Raw genomic sequence first — 18,516 nt, 5'->3', positions numbered from 1 at the left:
CACCCAGCATGCCTTGGGATATACTTATGCAAATGAGGTGAGAGCCAGACCAATCCCATGCTACTCTGCCTAATGCTCCTTATCTGCATAAAAAGAACACTTTCACAACGGAGCAGAGTGGCGCAGCGGAAGCGTGCTGGGCCCATAACCCAGAGGTCGATGGATCGAAACCATCCTCTGCTAATTTTGCTTGATTTTACTTCCAAGGACCAAGCTGTCATTTCCACGCTACCAGCAAGGAAAAGCGCAAGCTTGTGCCAGCTATGTGAGAAAAGACTTCTCAACTATCTGTGTCTGCTGAAATACAAGAGAGGGATCGTCAAAAGCTCCACACTGTACTTTGAAAGTAAAGGCACACAATAATAAGCATGAATGACTGGTGGGACCTTCAAACACTTTTATGTGGAGGCTTTGAATTTCATTCTTCCCTTTTTTGTTCTGCTCTTATCTATCTCCTGGGCATTTCATGGAATGTTCTCTATTTCTCTTCTCTGCTTTGCTTCCCATGCTGCCTCTATGTGTTCATATCTATTATTTGTATTGCTGCTTTCCATTCTTCTCTTCTGCACAGCTTTGTCCTTGGTTTCAATCCCAGTTCCTTACCCTCTACAAAAACTTTCTATTGCTTTTCATGTTGGTATCTAAACCAAATGCACCATTGAAGCTGGTGCATGATAGTCATTGAACTCAGGGTCCTAATGTTTAGAACCGAGAGCACAAAGATCAGAGGGCGTTGGTGGTATAGTGGTGAGCATAGCTGCCTTCCAAGCAGTTGACCCGGGTTCGATTCCCGGCCAACGCAGTACAAATACTTATATATTCTGCAAGCAGGATATATTTTAAAGCAACATTTCACAAAATGGTAATATAATTAAGAGGTTAATCAGCCATTATATAAAAAATAAACAAATATGTAGGCAAGCATTTCGATCGCCCCTTCTGCTATATTCATTGTCCTAATATATGATAAGTTTCATAAAGCAGAGTCACCACTCACATGTACTGGTAAAAAAATATGTTACAGTGGGCAGACAATGAAAGGGCTGAGGCCCGACCAGACATTTTAACTCCAGCATCTCTATGTTAAAAAGCATTTCCGAGGCAATATTTAGCCTCTGAAAAAAATATGCAAGGTCCAGCAATAAATCTGGCAAAAGTCCCCAACATTTTGTGCATACTTGTGCCCTCACCTGAATGTAGCACCACCTTGTAGCCGTCGGAGGTAACTGCAGCTCACAAAATGTTTCATCAGAGGGCAAGTTTAGAGGAATCCAAAAGGCAGATGTCCATGGAAAGAGCCTCCGACTGCAGCAGGAAGTTTGGATGCTTCAAATTTGCATAGCTTCCAGTCCAACGTCCTCTCATGTACCGAACGCTCCCAAACGCTCTAAAGCCTTATACCGGCAAGCCCTCACCGGGTAGATCTCTGGCTCCCAGGAAAAGCCAAATACTGAGCATGCAAGCACTAGGATCACAGAGAGAGAGAGAGACAGAGAGCGTCGGAGAGCTGTTGTCTTGTTAAAGGCCTGAAACGGCTAGTGCCTAAGAGGGTCTGGACTTTCAGTTGTGACTGATTGTGAGAGGGGAAGATAAAGATTTTCTGCACCCAGCATGCCTTGCGATATACTTAGGCAAATGAGGTGAGAGCCCGACCAATCCCACGTCACTTCTCTGAATGCCTCCTCATCTGCATAAAGAGAACACTTTCACAAAGGAGCAGAGTGGCGCAGCGGAAGCGTGCTGGGCCCATAACCCAGAGGTCGATGGATCGAAACCATCCTCTGCTAATTTTGCTTGATTTTCCTTCCAAGGACCAAGCTGTCATTTCCACATAGCCAGAAAGGAAAAGTGCAAGCTTGTACCAGCTATGTGAGAAAAGACTTCTCAACTATTCGTGTCTGTGTAATACAAGAGTGATCGTGAAAGGTACAACCCTGTACTTTGAAAGTAAAGACACACAATTATAACCATAAATGACTGGTGGGAGCTTCACACAACTTTCTGGGCATGCTTTGAATTTCATTCTTCCCTTTTTGTTCTGCTCTTATCTATCTCCTGGGCATTTCATGGAATGTTCTCTTTCTCTTCCCTGCTTTGCTTCCCATGCTGCCTATATATGCTCATTTCTACTATTTGTACTGTTGCTTTTCATTTCTTCTCTTCTGCACAACTTTGTCCTTGGTTTCAATCCCCAGTTCCTTACCCTCTGCAAAAAACGTTCTACTGCTTCTCATGTTGGTATCTAAACCAAATGCACCATTGAAGCTGGTGCAAGATAGTCATTGATTTCTGCAACGTAATATTTAGAACCGAGAGCTAACACATCAGAGGGCGTTGGTGGTATAGTGGTGAGCATAGCTGCTTCCCAAGCAGTTGACCCGGGTTCTATTCCCGGCCAACGCACTGAAAATACTTATATATTCTGCAAGCAGGATATATTGTAATGCAACATGTCACAAAATGGAAATTTCACGAACAGATTAATCAGCCATATATAAAAAAATAAACAAATACGTGGGCAAACATCTCAATCGCACCTTCTGCTACATACATTGTCCTAATATATGATAAGTTTCATAAAGCAGAGTCACAACACACATGTGCTGGTAATAAATTTGTTACAGTGGGCAAACAATGGAAGGGCTGAGGCCCGACCAGACATTGTAACTCCAGCATCTCTATGTTAAAAAGCATTTCTAGGCAATATCTAGCCTCTGAAAAAAATATGCAAGATCCACCGATAAATCTGGCAAAAGTCCCTAACATTTTGTGCATACTTGTGCTCTCACCTGAATGTAGCGCCACCTTGTAGCTGTCGAAGGAAACTGCTGCTCACAAAATGTTTTATCAGAAGGCAAGTTGAGAGGAATCCAAGAGTCAGATGTCCATGGAAAGAACCACTCACTGAAGCAGGAATGTTGGAGGCTTCATATTCGCATAGTTTCCTGTCCAACGTCCACAACGCTCCCAAACGCTCAAAAGCCTCACACCGGGCAAGCCCTCACCGGGTATATCTCTGGCTCCAAGGTAAAGCCAAATCCTGAGCATGCTAGTGCTAGGATCACAGAGCGAGAGAGAGATGGTTCAAGAGCTACTGTCTTGATAAAGGCCTGAAACGGCTAGTGCCTAAGAGTGTCTGACTTTCAGTTATGACTGATTGTGAGAGGGGAAGATGAAGTTTTTCTGCACCCAGCATGCCTTGGGATATACTTATGCAAATGAGGTGAGAGCCAGACCAATCCCATGCTACTCTGCCTAATGATCCTTATCTGCATAAAAAGAACACTTTCACAAGGGAGCAGAGTGGCGCAGCGGAAGCGTGCTGGGCCCATAACCCAGAGGTCGATGGATCGAAACCATCCTCTGCTAATTTTGCTTGATTTTACTTCCAAGGACCAAGCTGTCATTTCCACGCTACCAGCAAGGAAAAGCGCAAGCTTGTGCCAGCTATGTGAGAAAAGACTTCTCAACTATCTGTGTCTGCTGAAATACAAGAGAGGGATCGTCAAAGGCTCCACACTGTACTTTGAAAGTAAAGGCACACAATAATAAGCATGAATGACTGGTGGGACCTTCAAACACTTTTATGTGGAGGCTTTGAATTTCATTCTTCCCTTTTTTGTTCTGCTCTTATCTATCTCCTGGGCATTTCATGGAATGTTCTCTATTTCTCTTCCCTGCTTTGCTTCCCATGCTGCCTCTATGTGTTCATATCTATTATTTGTATTGCTGCTTTCCATTCTTCTCTTCTGCACAGCTTTGTCCTTGGTTTCAATCCCAGTTCCTTACCCTCTACAAAAACTTTCTATTGCTTTTCATGTTGGTATCTAAACCAAATGCACCATTGAAGCTGGTGCATGATAGTCATTGAACTCAGGGTCCTAATGTTTAGAACCGAGAGCGCAAAGATCAGAGGGCGTTGGTGGTATAGTGGTGAGCATAGCTGCCTTCCAAGCAGTTGACCCGGGTTCGATTCCCGGCCAACGCAGTACAAATACTTATATATTCTGCAAGCAGGATATATTTTAAAGCAACATTTCACAAAATGGTAATATAATTAAGAGGTTAATCAGCCATTATATAAAAAATAAACAAATATGTAGGCAAGCATTTCGATCGCCCCTTCTGCTATATTCATTGTCCTAATATATGATAAGTTTCATAAAGCAGAGTCACCACTCACATGTACTGGTAAAAAAATATGTTACAGTGGGCAGACAATGAAAGGGCTGAGGCCCAACCAGACATTTTAACTCCAGCATCTCTATGTTAAAAAGCATTTCCTAGGCAATATTTAGCCTCTGAAAAAATATGCAAGATCCAGCAATAAATCTGGCAAAAGTCCCCAACATTTTGTGCATACTTGTGCCCTCACCTGAATGTAGCACCACCTTGTAGCCGTCGGAGGTAACTGCAGCTCACAAAATGTTTCATCAGAGGGCAAGTTTAGAGGAATCCAAAAGGCAGATGTCCATGGAAAGAGCCTCCGACTGCAGCAGGAAGTTTGGATGCTTCAAATTTGCATAGCTTCCAGTCCAACGTCCTCTCATGTACCGAACGCTCCCAAACGCTCTAAAGCCTTATACCGGCAAGCCCTCACCGGGTAGATCTCTGGCTCCCAGGAAAAGCCAAATACTGAGCATGCAAGCACTAGGATCACAGAGAGAGAGAGAGACAGAGAGCGTCGGAGAGCTGTTGTCTTGTTAAAGGCCTGAAACGGCTAGTGCCTAAGAGGGTCTGGACTTTCAGTTGTGACTGATTGTGAGAGGGGAAGATAAAGATTTTCTGCACCCAGCATGCCTTGCGATATACTTAGGCAAATGAGGTGAGAGCCCGACCAATCCCACGTCACTTCTCTGAATGCCTCCTCATCTGCATAAAGAGAACACTTTCACAAAGGAGCAGAGTGGCGCAGCGGAAGCGTGCTGGGCCCATAACCCAGAGGTCGATGTATCGAAACCATCCTCTGCTAATTTTGCTTGATTTTCCTTCCAAGGACCAAGCTGTCATTTCCACATAGCCAGAAAGGAAAAGTGCAAGCTTGTGCCAGCTATGTGAGAAAAGACTTCTCAACTATTCGTGTCTGTGTAATACAAGAGTGATCGTGAAAGGTACAACCCTGTACTTTGAAAGTAAAGACACACAATTATAACCATAAATGACTGACTGGTGGGAGCTTCACACAACTTTCTGGGCATGCTTTGAATTTCATTCTTCCCTTTTTGTTCTGCTCTTATATATCTCCTGGGCATTTCATGGAATGTTCTCTTTCTCTTCCCTGCTTTGCTTCCCATGCTGCCTATATATGCTCATTTCTACTATTTGTACTGTTGCTTTTCATTTCTTCTCTTCTGCACAACTTTGTCCTTGGTTTCAATCCCCAGTTCCTTACCCTCTGCAAAAAACGTTCTACTGCTTCTCATGTTGGTATCTAAACCAAATGCACCATTGAAGCTGGTGCAAGATAGTCATTGATTTCTGCAACGTAATATTTAGAACCGAGAGCTAACACATCAGAGGGCGTTGGTGGTATAGTGGTGAGCATAGCTGCTTCCTAAGCAGTTGACCCGGGTTTGATTCCCGGCCAACGCACTGAAAATACTTATATATTCTGCAAGCAGGATATATTGTAATGCAACATGTCACAAAATGGAAATTTCACGAACAGATTAATCAGCCATATATAAAAAAATAAACAAATACGTGGGCAAACATCTCAATCGCACCTTCTGCTACATACATTGTCCTAATATATGATAAGTTTCATAAAGCAGAGTCACAACACACATGTGCTGGTAATAAATTTGTTACAGTGGGCAAACAATGGAAGGGCTGAGGCCCGACCAGACATTGTAACTCCAGCATCTCTATGTTAAAAAGCATTTCTAGGCAATATCTAGCCTCTGAAAAAATATGCAAGATCCACCGATAAATCTGGCAAAAGTCCCTAACATTTTGTGCATACTTGTGCTCTCACCTGAATGTAGCGCCACCTTGTAGCTGTCGAAGGAAACTGCTGCTCACAAAATGTTTTATCAGAAGGCAAGTTGAGAGGAATCCAAGAGTCAGATGTCCATGGAAAGAACCACTCACTGAAGCAGGAATGTTGGAGGCTTCATATTCGCATAGTTTCCTGTCCAACGTCCACAACGCTCCCAAACGCTCAAAAGCCTCACACCGGGCAAGCCCTCACCGGGTATATCTCTGGCTCCAAGGTAAAGCCAAATCCTGAGCATGCTAGTGCTAGGATCACAGAGCGAGAGAGAGATGGTTCAAGAGCTACTGTCTTGATAAAGGCCTGAAACGGCTAGTGCCTAAGAGTGTCTGACTTTCAGTTATGACTGATTGTGAGAGGGGAAGATGAAGTTTTTCTGCACCCAGCATGCCTTGGGATATACTTATGCAAATGAGGTGAGAGCCAGACCAATCCCATGCTACTCTGCCTAATGCTCCTTATCTGCATAAAAAGAACACTTTCACAACGGAGCAGAGTGGCGCAGCGGAAGCGTGCTGGGCCCATAACCCAGAGGTCGATGGATCGAAACCATCCTCTGCTAATTTTGCTTGATTTTACTTCCAAGGACCAAGCTGTCATTTCCACGCTACCAGCAAGGAAAAGCGCAAGCTTGTGCCAGCTATGTGAGAAAAGACTTCTCAACTATCTGTGTCTGCTGAAATACAAGAGAGGGATCGTCAAAAGCTCCACACTGTACTTTGAAAGTAAAGGCACACAATAATAAGCATGAATGACTGGTGGGACCTTCAAACACTTTTATGTGGAGGCTTTGAATTTCATTCTTCCCTTTTTTGTTCTGCTCTTATCTATCTCCTGGGCATTTCATGGAATGTTCTCTATTTCTCTTCCCTGCTTTGCTTCCCATGCTGCCTCTATGTGTTCATATCTATTATTTGTATTGCTGCTTTCCATTCTTCTCTTCTGCACAGCTTTGTCCTTGGTTTCAATCCCAGTTCCTTACCCTCTACAAAAACTTTCTATTGCTTTTCATGTTGGTATCTAAACCAAATGCACCATTGAAGCTGGTGCATGATAGTCATTGAACTCAGGGTCCTAATGTTTAGAACCGAGAGCACAAAGATCAGAGGGCGTTGGTGGTATAGTGGTGAGCATAGCTGCCTTCCAAGCAGTTGACCCGGGTTCGATTCCCGGCCAACGCAGTACAAATACTTATATATTCTGCAAGCAGGATATATTTTAAAGCAACATTTCACAAAATGGTAATATAATTAAGAGGTTAATCAGCCATTATATAAAAAATAAACAAATATGTAGGCAAGCATTTCGATCGCCCCTTCTGCTATATTCATTGTCCTAATATATGATAAGTTTCATAAAGCAGAGTCACCACTCACATGTACTGGTAAAAAAATATGTTACAGTGGGCAGACAATGAAAGGGCTGAGGCCCGACCAGACATTTTAACTCCAGCATCTCTATGTTAAAAAGCATTTCCGAGGCAATATTTAGCCTCTGAAAAAAATATGCAAGGTCCAGCAATAAATCTGGCAAAAGTCCCCAACATTTTGTGCATACTTGTGCCCTCACCTGAATGTAGCACCACCTTGTAGCCGTCGGAGGTAACTGCAGCTCACAAAATGTTTCATCAGAGGGCAAGTTTAGAGGAATCCAAAAGGCAGATGTCCATGGAAAGAGCCTCCGACTGCAGCAGGAAGTTTGGATGCTTCAAATTTGCATAGCTTCCAGTCCAACGTCCTCTCATGTACCGAACGCTCCCAAACGCTCTAAAGCCTTATACCGGCAAGCCCTCACCGGGTAGATCTCTGGCTCCCAGGAAAAGCCAAATACTGAGCATGCAAGCACTAGGATCACAGAGAGAGAGAGAGACAGAGAGCGTCGGAGAGCTGTTGTCTTGTTAAAGGCCTGAAACGGCTAGTGCCTAAGAGGGTCTGGACTTTCAGTTGTGACTGATTGTGAGAGGGGAAGATAAAGATTTTCTGCACCCAGCATGCCTTGCGATATACTTAGGCAAATGAGGTGAGAGCCCGACCAATCCCACGTCACTTCTCTGAATGCCTCCTCATCTGCATAAAGAGAACACTTTCACAAAGGAGCAGAGTGGCGCAGCGGAAGCGTGCTGGGCCCATAACCCAGAGGTCGATGGATCGAAACCATCCTCTGCTAATTTTGCTTGATTTTCCTTCCAAGGACCAAGCTGTCATTTCCACATAGCCAGAAAGGAAAAGTGCAAGCTTGTACCAGCTATGTGAGAAAAGACTTCTCAACTATTCGTGTCTGTGTAATACAAGAGTGATCGTGAAAGGTACAACCCTGTACTTTGAAAGTAAAGACACACAATTATAACCATAAATGACTGGTGGGAGCTTCACACAACTTTCTGGGCATGCTTTGAATTTCATTCTTCCCTTTTTGTTCTGCTCTTATCTATCTCCTGGGCATTTCATGGAATGTTCTCTTTCTCTTCCCTGCTTTGCTTCCCATGCTGCCTATATATGCTCATTTCTACTATTTGTACTGTTGCTTTTCATTTCTTCTCTTCTGCACAACTTTGTCCTTGGTTTCAATCCCCAGTTCCTTACCCTCTGCAAAAAACGTTCTACTGCTTCTCATGTTGGTATCTAAACCAAATGCACCATTGAAGCTGGTGCAAGATAGTCATTGATTTCTGCAACGTAATATTTAGAACCGAGAGCTAACACATCAGAGGGCGTTGGTGGTATAGTGGTGAGCATAGCTGCTTCCCAAGCAGTTGACCCGGGTTCTATTCCCGGCCAACGCACTGAAAATACTTATATATTCTGCAAGCAGGATATATTGTAATGCAACATGTCACAAAATGGAAATTTCACGAACAGATTAATCAGCCATATATAAAAAAATAAACAAATACGTGGGCAAACATCTCAATCGCACCTTCTGCTACATACATTGTCCTAATATATGATAAGTTTCATAAAGCAGAGTCACAACACACATGTGCTGGTAATAAATTTGTTACAGTGGGCAAACAATGGAAGGGCTGAGGCCCGACCAGACATTGTAACTCCAGCATCTCTATGTTAAAAAGCATTTCTAGGCAATATCTAGCCTCTGAAAAAAATATGCAAGATCCACCGATAAATCTGGCAAAAGTCCCTAACATTTTGTGCATACTTGTGCTCTCACCTGAATGTAGCGCCACCTTGTAGCTGTCGAAGGAAACTGCTGCTCACAAAATGTTTTATCAGAAGGCAAGTTGAGAGGAATCCAAGAGTCAGATGTCCATGGAAAGAACCACTCACTGAAGCAGGAATGTTGGAGGCTTCATATTCGCATAGTTTCCTGTCCAACGTCCACAACGCTCCCAAACGCTCAAAAGCCTCACACCGGGCAAGCCCTCACCGGGTATATCTCTGGCTCCAAGGTAAAGCCAAATCCTGAGCATGCTAGTGCTAGGATCACAGAGCGAGAGAGAGATGGTTCAAGAGCTACTGTCTTGATAAAGGCCTGAAACGGCTAGTGCCTAAGAGTGTCTGACTTTCAGTTATGACTGATTGTGAGAGGGGAAGATGAAGTTTTTCTGCACCCAGCATGCCTTGGGATATACTTATGCAAATGAGGTGAGAGCCAGACCAATCCCATGCTACTCTGCCTAATGCTCCTTATCTGCATAAAAAGAACACTTTCACAAGGGAGCAGAGTGGCGCAGCGGAAGCGTGCTGGGCCCATAACCCAGAGGTCGATGGATCGAAACCATCCTCTGCTAATTTTGCTTGATTTTACTTCCAAGGACCAAGCTGTCATTTCCACGCTACCAGCAAGGAAAAGCGCAAGCTTGTGCCAGCTATGTGAGAAAAGACTTCTCAACTATCTGTGTCTGCTGAAATACAAGAGAGGGATCGTCAAAGGCTCCACACTGTACTTTGAAAGTAAAGGCACACAATAATAAGCATGAATGACTGGTGGGACCTTCAAACACTTTTATGTGGAGGCTTTGAATTTCATTCTTCCCTTTTTTGTTCTGCTCTTATCTATCTCCTGGGCATTTCATGGAATGTTCTCTATTTCTCTTCCCTGCTTTGCTTCCCATGCTGCCTCTATGTGTTCATATCTATTATTTGTATTGCTGCTTTCCATTCTTCTCTTCTGCACAGCTTTGTCCTTGGTTTCAATCCCAGTTCCTTACCCTCTACAAAAACTTTCTATTGCTTTTCATGTTGGTATCTAAACCAAATGCACCATTGAAGCTGGTGCATGATAGTCATTGAATTCAGGGTCCTAATGTTTAGAACCGAGAGCGCAAAGATCAGAGGGCGTTGGTGGTATAGTGGTGAGCATAGCTGCCTTCCAAGCAGTTGACCCGGGTTCGATTCCCGGCCAACGCAGTACAAATACTTATATATTCTGCAAGCAGGATATATTTTAAAGCAACATTTCACAAAATGGTAATATAATTAAGAGGTTAATCAGCCATTATATAAAAAATAAACAAATATGTAGGCAAGCATTTCGATCGCCCCTTCTGCTATATTCATTGTCCTAATATATGATAAGTTTCATAAAGCAGAGTCACCACTCACATGTACTGGTAAAAAAATATGTTACAGTGGGCAGACAATGAAAGGGCTGAGGCCCAACCAGACATTTTAACTCCAGCATCTCTATGTTAAAAAGCATTTCCTAGGCAATATTTAGCCTCTGAAAAAATATGCAAGATCCAGCAATAAATCTGGCAAAAGTCCCCAACATTTTGTGCATACTTGTGCCCTCACCTGAATGTAGCACCACCTTGTAGCCGTCGGAGGTAACTGCAGCTCACAAAATGTTTCATCAGAGGGCAAGTTTAGAGGAATCCAAAAGGCAGATGTCCATGGAAAGAGCCTCCGACTGCAGCAGGAAGTTTGGATGCTTCAAATTTGCATAGCTTCCAGTCCAACGTCCTCTCATGTACCGAACGCTCCCAAACGCTCTAAAGCCTTATACCGGCAAGCCCTCACCGGGTAGATCTCTGGCTCCCAGGAAAAGCCAAATACTGAGCATGCAAGCACTAGGATCACAGAGAGAGAGAGAGACAGAGAGCGTCGGAGAGCTGTTGTCTTGTTAAAGGCCTGAAACGGCTAGTGCCTAAGAGGGTCTGGACTTTCAGTTGTGACTGATTGTGAGAGGGGAAGATAAAGATTTTCTGCACCCAGCATGCCTTGCGATATACTTAGGCAAATGAGGTGAGAGCCCGACCAATCCCACGTCACTTCTCTGAATGCCTCCTCATCTGCATAAAGAGAACACTTTCACAAAGGAGCAGAGTGGCGCAGCGGAAGCGTGCTGGGCCCATAACCCAGAGGTCGATGTATCGAAACCATCCTCTGCTAATTTTGCTTGATTTTCCTTCCAAGGACCAAGCTGTCATTTCCACATAGCCAGAAAGGAAAAGTGCAAGCTTGTGCCAGCTATGTGAGAAAAGACTTCTCAACTATTCGTGTCTGTGTAATACAAGAGTGATCGTGAAAGGTACAACCCTGTACTTTGAAAGTAAAGACACACAATTATAACCATAAATGACTGACTGGTGGGAGCTTCACACAACTTTCTGGGCATGCTTTGAATTTCATTCTTCCCTTTTTGTTCTGCTCTTATATATCTCCTGGGCATTTCATGGAATGTTCTCTTTCTCTTCCCTGCTTTGCTTCCCATGCTGCCTATATATGCTCATTTCTACTATTTGTACTGTTGCTTTTCATTTCTTCTCTTCTGCACAACTTTGTCCTTGGTTTCAATCCCCAGTTCCTTACCCTCTGCAAAAAACGTTCTACTGCTTCTCATGTTGGTATCTAAACCAAATGCACCATTGAAGCTGGTGCAAGATAGTCATTGATTTCTGCAACGTAATATTTAGAACCGAGAGCTAACACATCAGAGGGTGTTGGTGGTATAGTGGTGAGCATAGCTGCTTCCTAAGCAGTTGACCCGGGTTTGATTCCCGGCCAACGCACTGAAAATACTTATATATTCTGCAAGCAGGATATATTGTAATGCAACATGTCACAAAATGGAAATTTCACGAACAGATTAATCAGCCATATATAAAAAAATAAACAAATACGTGGGCAAACATCTCAATCGCACCTTCTGCTACATACATTGTCCTAATATATGATAAGTTTCATAAAGCAGAGTCACAACACACATGTGCTGGTAATAAATTTGTTACAGTGGGCAAACAATGGAAGGGCTGAGGCCCGACCAGACATTGTAACTCCAGCATCTCTATGTTAAAAAGCATTTCTAGGCAATATCTAGCCTCTGAAAAAATATGCAAGATCCACCGATAAATCTGGCAAAAGTCCCTAACATTTTGTGCATACTTGTGCTCTCACCTGAATGTAGCGCCACCTTGTAGCTGTCGAAGGAAACTGCTGCTCACAAAATGTTTTATCAGAAGGCAAGTTGAGAGGAATCCAAGAGTCAGATGTCCATGGAAAGAACCACTCACTGAAGCAGGAATGTTGGAGGCTTCATATTCGCATAGTTTCCTGTCCAACGTCCACTCACGTCCCGAACGCTCCCAAACGCTCAAAAGCCTCACACCGGGCAAGCCCTCACCGGGTATATCTCTGGCTCCAAGGTAAAGCCAAATCCTGAGCATGCTAGTGCTAGGATCACAGAGCGAGAGAGAGATGGTTCAAGAGCTACTGTCTTGATAAAGGCCTGAAACGGCTAGTGCCTAAGAGTGTCTGACTTTCAGTTATGACTGATTGTGAGAGGGGAAGATGAAGTTTTTCTGCACCCAGCATGCCTTGGGATATACTTATGCAAATGAGGTGAGAGCCAGACCAATCCCATGCTACTCTGCCTAATGCTCCTTATCTGCATAAAAAGAACACTTTCACAACGGAGCAGAGTGGCGCAGCGGAAGCGTGCTGGGCCCATAACCCAGAGGTCGATGGATCGAAACCATCCTCTGCTAATTTTGCTTGATTTTACTTCCAAGGACCAAGCTGTCATTTCCACGCTACCAGCAAGGAAAAGCGCAAGCTTGTGCCAGCTATGTGAGAAAAGACTTCTCAACTATCTGTGTCTGCTGAAATACAAGAGAGGGATCGTCAAAAGCTCCACACTGTACTTTGAAAGTAAAGGCACACAATAATAAGCATGAATGACTGGTGGGACCTTCAAACACTTTTATGTGGAGGCTTTGAATTTCATTCTTCCCTTTTTTGTTCTGCTCTTATCTATCTCCTGGGCATTTCATGGAATGTTCTCTATTTCTCTTCCCTGCTTTGCTTCCCATGCTGCCTCTATGTGTTCATATCTATTATTTGTATTGCTGCTTTCCATTCTTCTCTTCTGCACAGCTTTGTCCTTGGTTTCAATCCCAGTTCCTTACCCTCTACAAAAACTTTCTATTGCTTTTCATGTTGGTATCTAAACCAAATGCACCATTGAAGCTGGTGCATGATAGTCATTGAACTCAGGGTCCTAATGTTTAGAACCGAGAGCACAAAGATCAGAGGGCGTTGGTGGTATAGTGGTGAGCATAGCTGCCTTCCGAGCAGTTGACCCGGGTTCGATTCCCGGCCAACGCAGTACAAATACTTATATATTCTGCAAGCAGGATATATTTTAAAGCAACATTTCACAAAATGGTAATATAATTAAGAGGTTAATCAGCCATTATATAAAAAATAAACAAATATGTAGGCAAGCATTTCGATCGCCCCTTCTGCTATATTCATTGTCCTAATATATGATAAGTTTCATAAAGCAGAGTCACCACTCACATGTACTGGTAAAAAAATATGTTACAGTGGGCAGACAATGAAAGGGCTGAGGCCCGACCAGACATTTTAACTCCAGCATCTCTATGTTAAAAAGCATTTCCGAGGCAATATTTAGCCTCTGAAAAAAATATGCAAGGTCCAGCAATAAATCTGGCAAAAGTCCCCAACATTTTGTGCATACTTGTGCCCTCACCTGAATGTAGCACCACCTTGTAGCCGTCGGAGGTAACTGCAGCTCACAAAATGTTTCATCAGAGGGCAAGTTTAGAGGAATCCAAAAGGCAGATGTCCATGGAAAGAGCCTCCGACTGCAGCAGGAAGTTTGGATGCTTCAAATTTGCATAGCTTCCAGTCCAACGTCCTCTCATGTACCGAACGCTCCCAAACGCTCTAAAGCCTTATACCGGCAAGCCCTCACCGGGTAGATCTCTGGCTCCCAGGAAAAGCCAAATACTGAGCATGCAAGCACTAGGATCACAGAGAGAGAGAGAGACAGAGAGCGTCGGAGAGCTGTTGTCTTGTTAAAGGCCTGAAACGGCTAGTGCCTAAGAGGGTCTGGACTTTCAGTTGTGACTGATTGTGAGAGGGGAAGATAAAGATTTTCTGCACCCAGCATGCCTTGCGATATACTTAGGCAAATGAGGTGAGAGCCCGACCAATCCCACGTCACTTCTCTGAATGCCTCCTCATCTGCATAAAGAGAACACTTTCACAAAGGAGCAGAGTGGCGCAGCGGAAGCGTGCTGGGCCCATAACCCAGAGGTCGATGGATCGAAACCATCCTCTGCTAATTTTGCTTGATTTTCCTTCCAAGGACCAAGCTGTCATTTCCACATAGCCAGAAAGGAAAAGTGCAAGCTTGTGCCAGCTATGTGAGAAAAGACTTCTCAACTATTCGTGTCTGTGTAATACAAGAGTGATCGTGAAAGGTACAACCCTGTACTTTGAAAGTAAAGACACACAATTATAACCATAAATGACTGACTGGTGGGAGCTTCACACAACTTTCTGGGCATGCTTTGAATTTCATTCTTCCCTTTTTGTTCTGCTCTTATCTATCTCCTGGGCATTTCATGGAATGTTCTCTTTCTCTTCCCTGCTTTGCTTCCCATGCTGCCTATATATGCTCATTTCTACTATTTGTACTGTTGCTTTTCATTTCTTCTCTTCTGCACAACTTTGTCCTTGGTTTCAATCCCCAGTTCCTTACCCTCTGCAAAAAACGTTCTACTGCTTCTCATGTTGGTATCTAAACCAAATGCACCATTGAAGCTGGTGCAAGATAGTCATTGATTTCTGCAACGTAATATTTAGAACCGAGAGCTAACACATCAGAGGGCGTTGGTGGTATAGTGGTGAGCATAGCTGCTTCCCAAGCAGTTGACCCGGGTTCGATTCCCGGCCAACGCACTGAAAATACTTATATATTCTGCAAGCAGGATATATTGTAATGCAACATGTCACAAAATGGAAATTTCACGAACAGATTAATCAGCCATATATAAAAAAATAAACAAATACGTGGGCAAACATCTCAATCGCACCTTCTGCTACATACATTGTCCTAATATATGATAAGTTTCATAAAGCAGAGTCACAACACACATGTGCTGGTAATAAATTTGTTACAGTGGGCAAACAATGGAAGGGCTGAGGCCCGACCAGACATTGTAACTCCAGCATCTCTATGTTAAAAAGCATTTCTAGGCAATATCTAGCCTCTGAAAAAATATGCAAGATCCACCGATAAATCTGGCAAAAGTCCCTAACATTTTGTGCATACTTGTGCTCTCACCTGAATGTAGCGCCACCTTGTAGCTGTCGAAGGAAACTGCTGCTCACAAAATGTTTTATCAGAAGGCAAGTTGAGAGGAATCCAAGAGTCAGATGTCCATGGAAAGAACCACTCACTGAAGCAGGAATGTTGGAGGCTTCATATTCGCATAGTTTTCTGTCCAACGTCCACTCACGTCCCGAACGCTCCCAAACGCTCAAAAGCCTCACACCGGGCAAGCCCTCACCGGGTATATCTCTGGCTCCAAGGTAAAGCCAAATCCTGAGCATGCTAGTGCTAGGATCACAGAGCGAGAGAGAGATGGTTCAAGAGCTACTGTCTTGATAAAGGCCTGAAACGGCTAGTGCCTAAGAGTGTCTGACTTTCAGTTATGACTGATTGTGAGAGGGGAAGATGAAGTTTTTCTGCACCCAGCATGCCTTGGGATATACTTATGCAAATGAGGTGAGAGCCAGACCAATCCCATGCTACTCTGCCTAATGCTCCTTATCTGCATAAAAAGAACACTTTCACAACGGAGCAGAGTGGCGCAGCGGAAGCGTGCTGGGCCCATAACCCAGAGGTCGATGGATCGAAACCATCCTCTGCTAATTTTGCTTGATTTTACTTCCAAGGACCAAGCTGTCATTTCCACGCTACCAGCAAGGAAAAGCGCAAGCTTGTGCCAGCTATGTGAGAAAAGACTTCTCAACTATCTGTGTCTGCTGAAATACAAGAGAGGGATCGTCAAAAGCTCCACACTGTACTTTGAAAGTAAAGGCACACAATAATAAGCATGAATGATTGGTGGGACCTTCAAACACTTTTATGTGGAGGCTTTGAATTTCATTCTTCCCTTTTTTGTTTTGCTCTTATCTATCTCCTGGGCATTTCATGGAATGTTCTCTATTTCTCTTCCCTGCTTTGCTTCCCATGCTGCCTCTATGTGTTCATATCTATTATTTGTATTGCTGCTTTCCATTCTTCTCTTCTGCACAGCTTTGTCCTTGGTTTCAATCCCAGTTCCTTACCCTCTACAAAAACTTTCTATTGCTTTTCATGTTGGTATCTAAACCAAATGCACCATTGAAGCTGGTGCATGATAGTCATTGAACTCAGGGTCCTAATGTTTAGAACCGAGAGCGCAAAGATCAGAGGGCGTTGGTGGTATAGTGGTGAGCATAGCTGCCTTCCAAGCAGTTGACCAGGGTTCGATTCCCGGCCAACGCAGTACAAATACTTATATATTCTGCAAGCAGGATATATTTTAAAGCAACATTTCACAAAATGGTAATATAATTAAGAGGTTAATCAGCCATTATATAAAAAATAAACAAATATGTAGGCAAGCATTTCGATCGCCCCTTCTGCTATATTCATTGTCCTAATATATGATAAGTTTCATAAAGCAGAGTCACCACTCACATGTACTGGTAAAAAAATATGTTACAGTGGGCAGACAATGAAAGGGCTGAGGCCCGACCAGACATTTTAACTCCAGCATCTCTATGTTAAAAAGCATTTCCTAGGCAATATTTAGCCTCTGCAAAAAATATGCAAGATCCAGCAATAAATCTGGCAAAAGTCCCCAACATTTTGTGCATACTTGTGCCCTCACCTGAATGTAGCACCACCTTGTAGCCGTCGGAGGTAACTGCAGCTCACAAAATGTTTCATCAGAGGGCAAGTTTAGAGGAATCCAAAAGGCAGATGTCCATGGAAAGAGCCTCCGACTGCAGCAGGAAGTTTGGATGCTTCAAATTTGCATAGCTTCCAGTCCAACGTCCTCTCATGTACCGAACGCTCCCAAACGCTCTAAAGCCTTATACCGGCAAGCCCTCACCGGGTAGATCTCTGGCTCCCAGGTAAAGCCAAATACTGAGCATGCAAGCACTAGGATCACAGAGAGAGAGAGAGACAGAGAGCGTCGGAGAGCTGTTGTCTTGTTAAAGGCCTGAAACGGCTAGTGAATAAGAGGGTCTGGACTTTCAGTTGTGACTGATTGTGAGAGGGGAAGATAAAGATTTTCTGCACCCAGTATGCCTTGCGATATACTTAGGCAAATGAGGTGAGAGCCCGACCAATCCCACGTCACTTCTCTGAATGCCTCCTCATCTGCATAAAGAGAACACTTTCACAAAGGAGCAGAGTGGCGCAGCGGAAGCGTGCTGGGCCCATAACCCAGAGGTCGATGTATCGAAACCATCCTCTGCTAATTTTGCTTGATTTTCCTTCCAAGGACCAAGCTGTCATTTCCACATAGCCAGAAAGGAAAAGTGCAAGCTTGTGCCAGCTATGTGAGAAAAGACTTCTCAACTATTCGTGTCTGTGTAATACAAGAGTGATCGTGAAAGGTACAACCCTGTACTTTGAAAGTAAAGACACACAATTATAACCATAAATGACTGACTGGTGGGAGCTTCACACAACTTTCTGGGCATGCTTTGAATTTCATTCTTCCCTTTTTGTTCTGCTCTTATATATCTCCTGGGCATTTCATGGAATGTTCTCTTTCTCTTCCCTGCTTTGCTTCCCATGCTGCCTATATATGCTCATTTCTACTATTTGTACTGTTGCTTTTCATTTCTTCTCTTCTGCACAACTTTGTCCTTGGTTTCAATCCCCAGTTCCTTACCCTCTGCAAAAAACGTTCTACTGCTTCTCATGTTGGTATCTAAACCAAATGCACCATTGAAGCTGGTGCAAGATAGTCATTGATTTCTGCAACGTAATATTTAGAACCGAGAGCTAACACATCAGAGGGCGTTGGTGGTATAGTGGTGAGCATAGCTGCTTCCCAAGCAGTTGACCCGGGTTTGATTCCCGGCCAACGCACTGAAAATACTTATATATTCTGCAAGCAGGATATATTGTAATGCAACATGTCACAAAATGGAAATTTCACGAACAGATTAATCAGCCATATATAAAAAAATAAACAAATACGTGGGCAAACATCTCAATCGCACCTTCTGCTACATACATTG

The 18,516-nt window shown here is 43.6% G+C and overlaps 9 non-coding genes across 9 annotated transcripts; all 9 read left to right on the top strand.

Moving 5' to 3' along the window:
- Positions 1 to 730: 730 nt before the first annotated feature.
- On the top strand, positions 731 to 802 carry TRNAG-UCC (transfer RNA glycine (anticodon UCC)). Its single transcript has one exon. It is a non-coding gene; the product is annotated as a tRNA-Gly (tRNA).
- A 3,114-nt stretch (positions 803 to 3,916) lies between these two features.
- Positions 3,917 to 3,988, top strand: TRNAG-UCC (transfer RNA glycine (anticodon UCC)). Its single transcript has one exon. It is a non-coding gene; the product is annotated as a tRNA-Gly (tRNA).
- A 1,532-nt stretch (positions 3,989 to 5,520) lies between these two features.
- On the top strand, positions 5,521 to 5,592 carry TRNAR-CCU (transfer RNA arginine (anticodon CCU)). Its single transcript has one exon. It is a non-coding gene; the product is annotated as a tRNA-Arg (tRNA).
- A 1,512-nt stretch (positions 5,593 to 7,104) lies between these two features.
- On the top strand, positions 7,105 to 7,176 carry TRNAG-UCC (transfer RNA glycine (anticodon UCC)). Its single transcript has one exon. It is a non-coding gene; the product is annotated as a tRNA-Gly (tRNA).
- A 3,114-nt stretch (positions 7,177 to 10,290) lies between these two features.
- Positions 10,291 to 10,362, top strand: TRNAG-UCC (transfer RNA glycine (anticodon UCC)). Its single transcript has one exon. It is a non-coding gene; the product is annotated as a tRNA-Gly (tRNA).
- Positions 10,363 to 11,894: 1,532 nt separating this feature from the next.
- Positions 11,895 to 11,966, top strand: TRNAR-CCU (transfer RNA arginine (anticodon CCU)). The gene has a single exon. It is a non-coding gene; the product is annotated as a tRNA-Arg (tRNA).
- A 1,522-nt stretch (positions 11,967 to 13,488) lies between these two features.
- On the top strand, positions 13,489 to 13,560 carry TRNAG-UCC (transfer RNA glycine (anticodon UCC)). The gene has a single exon. It is a non-coding gene; the product is annotated as a tRNA-Gly (tRNA).
- Positions 13,561 to 15,093: 1,533 nt separating this feature from the next.
- On the top strand, positions 15,094 to 15,165 carry TRNAG-CCC (transfer RNA glycine (anticodon CCC)). Its single transcript has one exon. It is a non-coding gene; the product is annotated as a tRNA-Gly (tRNA).
- A 3,127-nt stretch (positions 15,166 to 18,292) lies between these two features.
- Positions 18,293 to 18,364, top strand: TRNAG-CCC (transfer RNA glycine (anticodon CCC)). The gene has a single exon. It is a non-coding gene; the product is annotated as a tRNA-Gly (tRNA).
- The last annotated feature ends 152 nt before the right edge of the window (positions 18,365 to 18,516 follow it).

This window comes from Lissotriton vulgaris, chromosome 9, assembly GCF_964263255.1.
Source record: "Lissotriton vulgaris chromosome 9, aLisVul1.2, whole genome shotgun sequence".
NCBI lineage: Eukaryota > Metazoa > Chordata > Amphibia > Caudata > Salamandridae > Lissotriton > Lissotriton vulgaris.
The sequence above is the reverse complement of the archived record's forward strand: the minus strand, read 5'-3'. Positions and strand labels throughout refer to the sequence as shown.